Genomic DNA, 12820 nt, shown 5'->3' with positions numbered 1-12820 from the left:
TATAGTACAAGTACTATGGTACATTGAATTGTACTATGGTATACTATAGTTTACTATAGTACAAGTACTATGGTACATTGAATTGTACTATGGTGTACCATAGTTTACTGTAGTACTAGTACTATAGTAAACTATAGTACAAAAAGTACCATAGTACAATACATTAGTGTGTACTATAGTACATTGTGGTACATGTACTATAGTAAACTATAGTACAGTTAAATGTACTATAGTATTTTGGTCACTTTTTTGCAAAAATGTACTCTAGTAAACTATAGTTTACTATAGTAAACTCTAGTTTACTAGAGTACATGTACTATAGTTTACTAGAGTAAAATGTAGTACAGCGTGGTATTTTGGTCATAGTACATTTGTACTATAGTACTTGTACTATAGTTTACTATAGTACAGCGTGGTACTTTTGGCATGGTAGATTTGTACTATAGTACTTTCACTATAGTTTACTATAGTACAGTGTGGTACTTTTGTTGCTGTATATTTTGTACTATAGTACTTTTACTGTAGTTTACTATAGTATACTGCAGTACTTTCTTGAAAAAGTACCATAGCCTTAAAAATTACACTGGATGTAAATGTGGCCCCAATTTTTGCTGAATCAATTGTGTTGTGTGAATTGAATGTGTGTGTGCACGATCAGGCCACTCGCTGCTGTCAATCTGTCACATTTGGTAGGAAAGTAAAGGTTCATCACATGTTTTAAATTTTATTTTTATTTTTCGGCAGAGCATTAATAGTCAAACTTATGTAAGAACATTTTAAAATATCCACTAACATGTAAAAGACAATTAAATAATAATTTTAAAAAAGGTGTCCATCTTGCACAGTGAGTAACCAAGCTGTTGATTTTTGGTAAATGTCCCAATGCAGAAACAGTTTTAATGCAATTTTTTATAACCCTGTTAACCAGAACAAGTAACAATAAAATGCACGAAACAGATTTATTATAGCAGTAGCACTCTTCTTTGTGGGAATTCATCTTTAGCACAACACATATTTTATCAAAATTATCTCCCCTACAGCCAAGTTAAATTTCTATGATTAGCTTTGAAAGTGACCATGCCTACATCAGTACATGAAAACTCTGTGAACAATCAAAGGAGACAATGATTGTCCCTATTATTGACCGGAACTCTACCCCAATCTGAACTTGAATAATGCAAACTATCAAGCTGACTTGATGTCATCTAACCCTGTATGTGTGTGACCTTACACAGATAAAGTTATTGAGTTACTTTCTTTCTTTATTTGGTGTTTAACGTCGTTTTCAACCATTCAAGGTTATATCGCGATGGGGAAAGGGGGGAGATGGGATAGAGCCACTTGTCAATTGTTTCTTGTTCACAAAAGCACTAATCAAAAATTTGCTCTAGGGGCTTGCAACGTAGTACAATATATGACCTTACTGGGAGAATGCAAGTTTCCAGTACAAAGGACTTAACATTTCTTACATACTGCTTGACTAAAATCTTTACAAAAATGGACTATATTCTATACAAGAAACACTTAAAACCATATGTACTCGATGACTATACACGCTAATTGCTTTACCAACAGCTGGAGACATGCTAAATTAAGTTCCCTGCAAGATATTGTGGTCTAGGACCCCTTAAATGTTGAGATATTTGAATTTTTATTTTGATCTAGATCGTCCTATTTATAGATTTGCCAACAGAGGGAACGTTGACGCAAGGGAAATAACTCCGCGTCTTTGTTGACATCCTCACTTTTTCAGAGGCTAGAACAAGCTGTAATGCATGTATATGGTCCGCGCATGGCGACATATCGTCATTACATGGTCTTATGGTGCGTTTGACATCGATTATGGGCAAACTACACTTTGTAAACACGGGAGCGCGTACATATGCCTTTAACAAGGGTAAAAGGAGAAACAGAATCCGTTAGTCGCCTCTTACGACATGCTGGGGAGCATCGGGTAGATTCTTCCCCCTAACCCGCGGGGGGTTATTGAGTTACAACGATCTTGCTTCAAACACATTCAAAATAATACCATTTCTCTGTTATTATTATTATTTTCTGTGAACTTAAAAGTTTATGAGGGTCAATTTTACATGGGTCACATCTACAGGTCATCCAACTTCAATAGCCTGTAATTGTAAAGTATCAAAAATCTAGCTTTCAAAACATTTCAGAAAAATAAGAACACATGCTTTCGCAACACATCCTTGATATTTGTCAAAAATGTGGTTTTGAAAAAATGCCAAATGTGGTCATGTTTGAAATTGATCAAACCATAGCAGTATGTTAACTTTGTAAAGTCTATCCCGAAAACCATCCAAGAAAACAACAATGTTCAATTCTGTCTACCCATTGTAAGTCAGCCTAATTATGCTCCCCATCAGTGACATTCTCCTGACCTGGTGAGTCAAAACTCACTAAATGTCCAATGGAGAGTTTTCAGCATGCAACCAGAAAGTATATAGTGTGGCGTTATGTCCCTTTTTTTCAAAACAGGGTTATATATGTGGCAATAATCACATGAAATGTTCTCTGTCCTCCACATCTGTTTGATTTGTGATTGGTGTCCAGATTATTTGCTACAGGCATCTGATTAAGTTTATTGTAGCTGCTGTCCGGTTCCCTTTGCCAGTGATATCTGCTTTCCTGTTCTGTAACTTGTATTCATGTTCGCCGATGGCACCCGCTGAATAGTTTTGGTTGTTCTCCAATGGCATCTAGCTAGCTGCTTTGACGTCTGTAAGTGGTATCAAGGTCCTTCACCATGCAGTCATCTACTGGAAGTGAACAGGAGGCTCTCTTGCTTATGACACCCACACCAGAGCATGGAATGAAACCTGCAATGACACAGCAGTATGACTGAGAAAGCATGCAGACTGAAGCAAAGAGGGCCAAACTTTAAGAGAATGATAATGAAACCTAACTTAAAGTGCCGTGGCTTTTAGTGCATATATATCTAACTTTTAAAAGTTGTGTCCGTCTCTGTGTGTATCATGATGACTAAAGGCTCCGAAACAGCTGCACCGACTGAGACGGTGGTGGGGGTTTGAAACGTGCTGGTGCGTGTATGATTGTGCTTGCGTGTGTGCAGGCATGAATGTCTTTGTCAGTATGTGTGTGTGTGTGTGTGTGTGTGTGTGTGTGTGTGTGTGTGTGTGTGTGTGTGTGTGTGTGTGTGTGTGTGAATTTATGAATACAATTGAAGGCACAGTAAGCCTCCCGTAAACCATCACAGATACGGTCAGGCTTTTACACACAGACTACAGTACAAACACCCTTTCATTTAAACACTCACCGATTGAGAACATCCTAGGTGCCCTCCATAAAGAGCGAACTATTTTCAAATAATTTATTTTTGCGTGGTTTATCTTACCCCTGAGCCATCGTGAACCAGTCTGATCCAGTTTCCCTTTTTGACTCACATGCGAAGCAAAAGTGAGTCTATGTACTCACCCGAGTCGTCCGTCCGGACGTCCGGAAAACTTTAACGTTGGATATTTCTTGGACACTATTCAGTTTATTAGTACCAAATTTGGCAAGATGGTGTATGATGACAAGGCCCCAAAAAACATACATAGCATCTTGACCTTGCTTCAAGGTCAAGGTCGCAGGGGCCATAAATGTTGTCTAAAAAACAGCTATTTTTCTCATTTTTCCCATTTTCTCTGAAGTTTTTGAGATTGAATACCTCACCTATATATGATATATAGGGCAAAGTAAGCCACATCTTTTGATACCAGTTTGGTTTACCTTGCTTCAAGGTCAAGGTCACAGGAGCTCTTCAAAGTTGGATTGTATACATATTTTGAAGTGACCTTGACCCTGAACTATGGAAGATAACTGTTTCAAACTTAAGTTATTTGGGGCACATGTTATGCTTTTATCATGAGACACATTTGGTCACATATGATCAAGGTCAAGGTCACTTTGACCCTTATGAAATGTGACCAAAATAAGGTAGTGAACCACTAAAAGTGACCATATCTCATGGTAGAAAGAGCCAATAAGCACCATTGTACTTCCTATGTCTTGAATTAACAGCTTTGTGTTGCATGACCTTGACCTTGGGTCAAGGTCACATGTATTTTGGTAGGAAAAATGTGTAAAGCAGTTCTTAGTGTATGATGTCATTGCTAGGTTTAGTTATTTGACGTCAAGGTCATGTAAAGGGCAAGGTCAAGCATGTGAGTCGTATGGGCTTTGCCCTTCTTGTTTCACAATGTAGTCGTCAGTTAGTCATTTGAATGCGACTCCATGTGAGCTTATCTACAATAGCACGTTTTTATGCACGAAACAAACGGCTGTGGTTCACAAAAACTCTAGCGATGGTTTTTGACTGTTGAGAGGAACGGTGATACATGTATATGCATAAACCGCCGTCTGCTACGACCCTTGCGTGACCCTGCTTCCGGGCTTTTCTTTTTTCAAACTTTCACAACTTCGAATTGTACTGATCTTGTCTTGATAAAAAAAGAATTCTTTTATGATTAAAGAATGTTTGTGTGACAAGCTGTCAATTTATTATTTAGATTTTAAAAGTTAGGTCTAGCGCAAAAACGCACCACGGTCCAAAAACATTCTGATAATCATCGATCCACGGCTATCGCCAGTTTACATCGATAGAATGAGACCCGAAGGGAAGTAACTCATTTTTGACCTGAGTTCAATCGGCAAAATTAATTCTTTAAAAATTGCTCGCTCTTTACGTAGGGCACCTAGGATATTCCCGTTTGGTGAGCGTTCAAATGGAAGGGTGTTTGTACTGTGTGTAAAAGCCTGACAGTATCTGTGATGGTTTACGGGAGGCTTACTGTCCGGGCGTGATTTCCGGTATTGAATATTCATAACAGCCGTCCAGCACCAAAACGAGGCGCCATTGTTGTAGAGGACCAAGTCCACGAAAATAAATTCTTTGAAAATGTTTCACGCTCGACAGAAAGCAGCCAGGATGTTCCCGTTCGGTGAGCGTTCAAATGGAAGTATGCTTGTACTGTATGTAGACGCTCGGGGAGCTCTGTGATGGTTTACGGGAGGCTTACTGTGCCTTTAATGTATATACATCTATACACACCCAAGAAGATAAGGCGCTCAGCAGGTCTGCACTCATGTTGATCCATTATGTCGGAAACAGGCAGAATTGGATCCTCCACCCGACAGTCACTGAGCTACAGTGCTGCTCTCAGCTATAAGCAAGAGAAAGCAGCTTGAGTGTTTCATCGCATATAATTCCAGTGTTTGCATACTCCATAGCGATTAGCTGAAACTATTTAGCTAAAACATTAAACTATTATCAGTGGAATACCAAAGGGGTGGCATATGTCATCCAAAATATAAGGCAATTTAAAGTGTGATTGACGGGACAGAAGCGTTTCAATGATACAAATAGAGAACACTACATAGTCTACTGTGTGTTACTGGGTTTACACAAGTAAAAGTGAATATTTTTTCTTCTTCTGTTTCTTCGTTCATGGGCTTAAGACTCCCACGTTCACTCATGTGGATTTTTACGTGTATGGCCGCCATTCAGGCAGCATATGCCAATTTCGGGGGAGGCATGCTGGGTACTTTCGTGTTTCTATAACCCACCGAACTCCCACATGGTTTACAGGATCTTTTCCGTGCGCACTTGGTCTTGTGCTTGCGTGTACAATGCGCCCGTCGTGAATATTTCAATATTTGAAAAGCAGTAAGTGTAAATCTGGTGCCACACAGCAAGCCATGAAGTATTCTGTTTTCAATTCCTATGTACCGGAGAGATAACCCATGTAGTAACTAAACCATACACGCACATATGGGCATATCATTGAGGTCATGGCAAGCTGGTCTGGCAGGGACCTTATATATTCCACTGCTCATGATTACAAAGTCACAGATGCAAAGTCATTCTCGTAACACGTTTGGGCTTGCCATTTTCTCGCGAGTGTTTTGAGAATGAAGTTTGTCTCGGAGATTTTGCATAAGCAATGGAAAATGACATCCCTGACAGACATGTTGTTTGAACCAACCTCATTTACATGATAGACACGCCTGTGAAGAGATGGTTCATTTATCACATCATGACACATGGGTGGTATCTCTCAGGTAGGCAAATCTAAATGCACCAATTTACCTCAAGCACTCAGCAGGTCTGCACATATGTTGATCCATTAGGTCAAAAAACCACCAGAACTCGATATGTTGTCCTAAAGTCACAGATATAGTGGAACCCCCCAAGGATCCTGAAAAAATAATTAAAAATGAAGAGCCAACACTTGTACAAATTATCTGTCTTTGTACATACAAGCACATACACAAATAAATCTGCTTGCACTATGCTGGCTTTAGGCATGTGTAATAAAATTATTTTGGGGGAGCTTCTCGATTCAACCGGGAACTTTTGTTGTTGTCAAAAGCAATTTATGCCTCAAACATTCTCCCACTCTAAGACTGAACTATGCATTCAGTATGTGTTGATATCTGACTTAAACTCACAAAAATAACAAAGGCTAGTTTGTAAAAAGACACTTGTTTGTTTGTTTATTTGTTGCTTAACGTCCAGCCGACTACGCAGAGCCATATCAGGACGAGGAAGGGGGGGATGAAGGGGGCCACTTGTCAAGCGATTCCTGTTTACAAATGCACTAACCCATTACTTGTGTCCCAGCAGGCTTTAGTAAAACTAAATTAATACCTACTGGAAGATTACCAGTTTCCAGTATGTTAAAATAGGCTTAACCTATCTACTGCTGGACTTACATCAGAACACTAACAGATTAAACTATACATGAATCGCGAGACAAGCGGCAAGAGAAGAGATTTTTGGAAAAAATACAGGTGAATGAGCAAGAAGGCAGAAAAAGGAAAAGAATTCATGAAGAAAAAGAGAGCATGACAGGAAAGAGGAACCAAAAATCTACCTAACAGCAAACTAGAAAGCTCCTGCGGTTCCAAAAACAGGAGGGGCCTTTAATTTCATAACCGCAGTGCCCCACTGCGGGAGTAAAAAGACACTGATTTGAAAAGAAAATTTAAATTCAATTACATATTATTATGTATTATATAATCTGTTCTGGGGCTTTTTTCCAGGTCTTTCAAAAAAGGATGTTCACAAACAATAACAAACACATTTTCAATCCAATGAATGTTTGCAGCACTGTCAGCCGGACAGAAATGACAGTATGTTGACAAAGCCGTGATAAAAACATAACCTGCAGTCCTACCTTAGCGCAAAGAAGTATGAATGGTCTCTGTGTACTCTACAATCTCTGACTGTGGCCCTATGTAAAGGTCGAAAAGAGCTGGCTGTGCTTGGCCATTAAGAAAAATTTCAGTTAATTCAGATTTGTACAAGGAGAGCATAAAAGCATATATTCACAGCATGTATGTCTTGTTATTGCTATAGGTCTATATATCTATGCCACAATGACACAGCAAATACGTACATTCATACAGACATATTCATTTACTCATATAATTTAAATTATATAGCACCACAGGAATATGTTAATATCAAAATCTAATATGAAATTTCCTACACACACCCATGAAGTTCAAGCCCTAAGCAGTTCTGCACACATGTTGATCCAGGAGGTCCAAACACACCCTGCACTTGTTGTCCAACAGTCACTGCTCCAGTGAAACCCTCCATTTAGGACCCTGAAAGATATAACAAGTTCCATAAAGTGATACAAAACTCTTTGTTGTTGTCCTTATCTGCTGAAGGAGCACCTCCTGTCGCTTCACAGCATCTGTAACACAAGAGAGGACTGAGTATCCAGCCAGAAATTTCATGACTGTATTTTTATAATGATGATCAACAAAACTTTTTAGGGGCTTTTAAAATGATATGACAAATATAAAGTCAGATGCACTTCACCCATTGTTATACTTAAACATAGAACTAAGGCTTGCTCATACAGTGGAACTCCCCTTGTTAGACCTCAAAATATCTGAGAAAAATAGGCCTTAAAAAGGACCCCTGGGTGTCTTAAAAAGGCCGTTGATTGATGATTCACAAAGGTTATTCACAGAAAATATGAAAAAAGCAAGGTCCTAAAAGTGAGTGTGTCTTTAAGTGTGTGTGTCTGTCTGTGCATCACAATTAAGGGCTAAACAAAAACAAACACACACCCAAGAAAAGCAAAATTTGTTTGAAAATTTGATCAAACTCCAAGACAGTGAATCAAACAAGAAATGTCCATCACTGATTCAGACGCAGTTTATATTTGAATGTATGTGTGTGTGTTGCAAACATTACACAAAAGTGGATCATAAATACCAAATTCAGCTAATGCTAGTACCGTATTGCAAATTACATTAAATTTGAAATGAAATTTTATAATTTGTTGTTAATAATTTACTTACTGGTTAAAGAGTACAACTTTTCACAATTTCAGCACAGAGAATGGAATCCTTGGTGTCTGCTTCCTTTTCTATCTGAATGACTCATTGGTACAGCCATCTGTCATCACCCTGCCGACTGTTTTTTTGGACCTGGAGTCCAGAAGCTTCCCCACCAACTCAGGCAGTTTTGTTTTTCACTAAAAGTAAAAGAATAAAGGTCAAATAGATTTGCACAAAGGAATAAAAAGAGGTTTTCTAGTAATCCAAATAAAGCATGCAGAAATAAAAACACAAAAAGTAACATCAAACAGTTTTGCCTCTTGTGCCCCCAAGACACTGGAATAATTACAGGCCACCAGATAGGCCGTCCATCACTGAAAGTGAACAGAAAAACTTGATGTTTAAATATGTGTGTGTGTGTCAGTGTGTGTGTGTGTCACTGTCAGTGTGTGTGTGTGTGTGTGTGTGTGTGTGTGTTATAGTTTTTATAGTTTGCCCATAATCGATGTCAAACGCACCATAAGACCATGTAATGACGATATGTCGCCATGCGCGGACCATATACATGCATTACAGATTGTTCTAGCCTCTGAAAAAGTGAGGATGTCAACAAAGACACGGAGTTATTTCCCTTGCGTCAACGTTCCCTCTGTTGGCAAATCTATAAATAGGACGATCTAGATCAAAATAAAAATTCAAATATCTCAACATTTAAGGGGTCCTAGACCACAATATCTTGCAGGGAACTTAATTTAGCATGTCTCCAGCTGTTGGTAAAGCAATTAGCGTGTATAGTCATTGAGTACATATGACTTTAAGACAAGAGTTTAAAATGTCACTTACTTGTCCCTGTCAGTGTAAACTTTCAGCACAAAGAAGAATGGAAACATTGGTGTTTTTGTCGGTTCCGTTCCAATTGAATGATTTGGTACAGCCATGCCATCAAGTTGATCAACCAGCTCACTGTTCCTGTTACCAGTTCAACCTCTTTTCCACATTGCCGACAGATTTTTAATCTGAAAAAGTCATGTATACATGTTTTCAAAATGGGAATTTACAAGTAAACAGTTAACGAAATAGTCCGCTTCTGTCACGTACTCCCCACGAACACCGCTATACGTGGGGCAGCCAGATCCAGATAGAATCAACAAACAAGTAAAACTCAAAGTAAAAACATCAAACTCAAACTCAAAGAGAAAAAAACCAACCAGACGGCCCAATGGTCACTGTAATTGTATCAGATTCAGATTCTCACAATGGTATAAACTTTGCAAATCTCAAAAATAGTCGGATACGGGTAGTGACAGTGATAGTGAAAAAGAGTTGTGGGAGCTGTAAAGAATAATTATACGTACTCCTCACTCGATAGTCGATGACTTGGCAGTTACAGTTGCAAATCACTCGATAACTCCTGAGCGAATCTGGATACGATTACGTGGAAAACTCTTGAAGGCTTACTTCTCAGTCCAGATCCATCTTCTGCTCTCTGAATTATGGTTACACTCTCTTGGTGGGTTCCTTTTGTGATGTTGTAGCCCGCTTTTTTCCAATCTCCCTGGTGCAAACTCTTTCTTGTGAGTTGAAGTTCGTTCGTTGAAAATCAGTTACTAGTGCTGTCCCTTGATTTACTTCGGAGTGGTCTCCTCTTCGATTTTAAAGGGACATAACTCTCGCATGCTAACCCTTTCTTCGTATCGAAAGTAGCCGGCTCAGTTTGTTTTTGTTTTTGTTTGGTCTTGTGTTTGATGACTTTGCTAGTCCAATATTTTATGTATATATATACTCAACCAAAACTTAAATGTTTTTACTAGCTATTCAATTGTATGAGTTACAGTTCCTTTTAGGTACTGCTCTGTTCATTTTAGCATGTGCATGGATAAGCAACGCACACAAGTGTGTGTGTGTGTGTGTGTGTGTGTGTGACGGTGTGTGAGTTTACGCAGTATGTGTGTGTATGGGGGATGTGTGTGTGGGGGGATGTGGGGGTATATATATGTGTGTGTGTGTGAGTGTGTGTGTGTGTGTGTGTGTGTGTGTGTGTGTGTGTGTGTGTGTGTGTGTGTTTCGGTAAGCGAATGTCAGCGGTTTGTGTGTGTGCATGCGTGTGGGCGTGAGTGCGGCATGTGCGTGTGCGTGCGTGTGTGTGTGTGGGTGTGCAGTCTTTTGCTTACGTTTACAATTATTCTCTGTATATGTTCCAAGGCAGGGTGGACTAGGCAAAGAGGAGAGAGGAGGGGGGGGGGTTGCCAGTGGTGGTCCAGGGGGATGTTCTCCCTGGCGGGGTCAAGGGGCAGAGCCCCTTGTGGGGGTCAGGGGGCTTTGCCCCCTGAAGCTGATGGGTAGGTCATATTCTGAGATAGGAAAATGGTCGCTCCTTGCATGAAACGGCATAAAATAAACAATAATAAAAAATGTTTTAAATAAGTGAGGTACATGTTTAGGCTAGGGGGGGGAGGGGGGTTGCGCAACCCCCATAACCCCCCCCCCCCCCCCCGGTAGTCCGGCCCTGCAAGGACAGGTTGGAAGATGAGGCTAAGCCTAAAACCTTTATCCTGACGTAATAATATCCTCTCTCTCTCTCTCTCCCTCCCTCTCTCTCCCTCTCTCTCTCTCTCTCTCTCTCTCTCTCTCTCTCTCTCTCTCTCTCTCTCTCTCTCTCTCTCTCTCTCTCTCTCTCTCTCTCTCTCTCTCTCTCTCTGTTAAGCATTCGATGTGTACATATTCTATAACTTTTTTTTTTAAATCTCATATCTGTGTGTGTGTGTGTGTGTGTGTGTGTGTGTGTGTGTGTGTGTGTGTGTGTGTGTGTGTGTGTGTGTGAATGTCCGTGTATATGATGTGATTAGAATAGGGGAGCCTCTCTGCATGGGTGAAAAAACACTTGTTTGTAATGCTTGTATGCCACAACGCTCTCTCTGTCTCTCTCTGTCTCTCTCTGTCTCTCTCTCTTTCTCTCTCTCTCTCTCAAATTATTTAAAATGAAACAATATTGTACACACAGCAAACTTCAGTCAACTTCAGGTCAAACCAAGAACTTTGCACTTGATCCTACATGAAGAATTATTTTGGCAAACGTTAAATTTAACATAAAAAAGGTATTGTTTCAAAATTTCACTGCAGACCATTTTACTAAGCGTTTCGGGCGGGCGGGAAATAGCTCAGTCGGTAGCGGCGCTGTCTTCAAAACCAGTTGTCGCAATCGGCGTAGGTTCGATCCCCACGTTCGGCGAGGGATTTATTTCCCAGAGTCAACATCGTGCAGACTCTCCTCGGTGGCCGCATGCACACGATAAAGAACCCAAGTTCACAGCGAAAGTGTCAGGGCTCGGAAACATGAATACACGCATGCAGGAAACAAAATGTGTGGGTATCGCCGTATACTGTATGGCAGCTCGCTTTCCCCATGGAGAAAGCAGCCCGAATTTCCATGAGGGCAACCTCACAGGACTATATAAAATCTTATCCTTATCGTAACCTTATCCTTTAACTTTTAAAGCAATTGTTAAATTCTCTTTTGAAAACTTTTTTGTGAGAAGCGTTCCAAGGTAACGTTAATGAAATATTAATTTACAAAAAACTAACTATACAGTTTATGTACATCTTACGTTACAAAAGTCCTTTCTCCTAAGTGAATATGTGCGTACCCACGTGTTTGTGTGTGTGCACGTGCGAGCGTGTGTCAGTGTGACTGTGTGTGTGTGTGTGTGGTGTGTGTGTGTGTGAGCACAAAGTATTCCTACGTGTATTTTGCAAATGCACAGTTAACAAGTTTGAAAATATCTCATGTCATCTCCAACAAACGGCTTAATTCACACACACGCACGCACAAAACATAATAAATCTTATATGTACGACTACCTTGTAAAAACACACACAACACGTTTACATGCACAATTACTGGTGATATCAAACACAATTTTAAAAACAATGTTTTTTAATCAACTTAATTTCAACAACAAAATTGTTATGCTTAGCTGATAAGTTATATTAATAAAACAATAAAAATAAAAACACAAAATGCATGTATACTATTACTACTATACTGTACCGCAGTACTATAGTACAAAATACCATAGTACAAAGTACCACAGTGTACCATAGTACAAAGTACTTCGTACTATAGTACTACTGTAGTACAGGGTACATTCACAAAAAAGTACCATAGTACAAAGTACTAGGTACTATAGTACTACTGTAGTACAGGGTACATTCAATAAAAAGTACCATAGTACAGAGTACTATGTACTATAGTACTACTGTAGTACATGGTACATTCACTAAAAAGTACCATAGTACAAAGTACAAAGTACTCTACTGTACCACAAAGTACTATAGTACATGGTACATTTACTACACAGTACTATAGTACAAAGTACCATGTACTACAATATGTACTAGAGTACATGGTACATTTACTATAGTTTACTATAGTACAGGGTACATTTACTATAGTTTACTATAGTATACTATAGTACATCGTGTGGTACTTTTTCAGCTGGGT

General features: G+C 39.4%; 1 long non-coding RNA gene across 2 annotated transcripts; it reads right to left on the bottom strand.

Annotated features, from left to right (window-relative positions):
- Positions 1–711: 711 nt before the first annotated feature.
- LOC138954230 (uncharacterized) lies at positions 712–10239 on the bottom strand. 2 transcript variants are annotated; one of them, XR_011451762.1, is made up of 7 exons: positions 9675–10239; positions 9163–9335; positions 8341–8516; positions 7518–7724; positions 6107–6215; positions 5069–5180; positions 712–2834 (listed from the first exon to the last, which is right to left on the bottom strand). It is a non-coding gene; the product is annotated as an uncharacterized lncRNA (long non-coding RNA). The 2 variants fall into 2 exon arrangements; XR_011451761.1 differs by having other exon boundaries at positions 7518–7632; positions 9675–10223.
- Positions 10240–12820: the final 2581 nt, after the last annotated feature.

Source organism: Littorina saxatilis, unplaced genomic scaffold (assembly GCF_037325665.1).
Source record: "Littorina saxatilis isolate snail1 unplaced genomic scaffold, US_GU_Lsax_2.0 scaffold_887, whole genome shotgun sequence".
In the NCBI taxonomy this organism is placed as follows: Eukaryota; Metazoa; Mollusca; class Gastropoda; order Littorinimorpha; family Littorinidae; genus Littorina; species Littorina saxatilis.
This window is presented reverse-complemented; position numbering and strand designations above follow the sequence as displayed.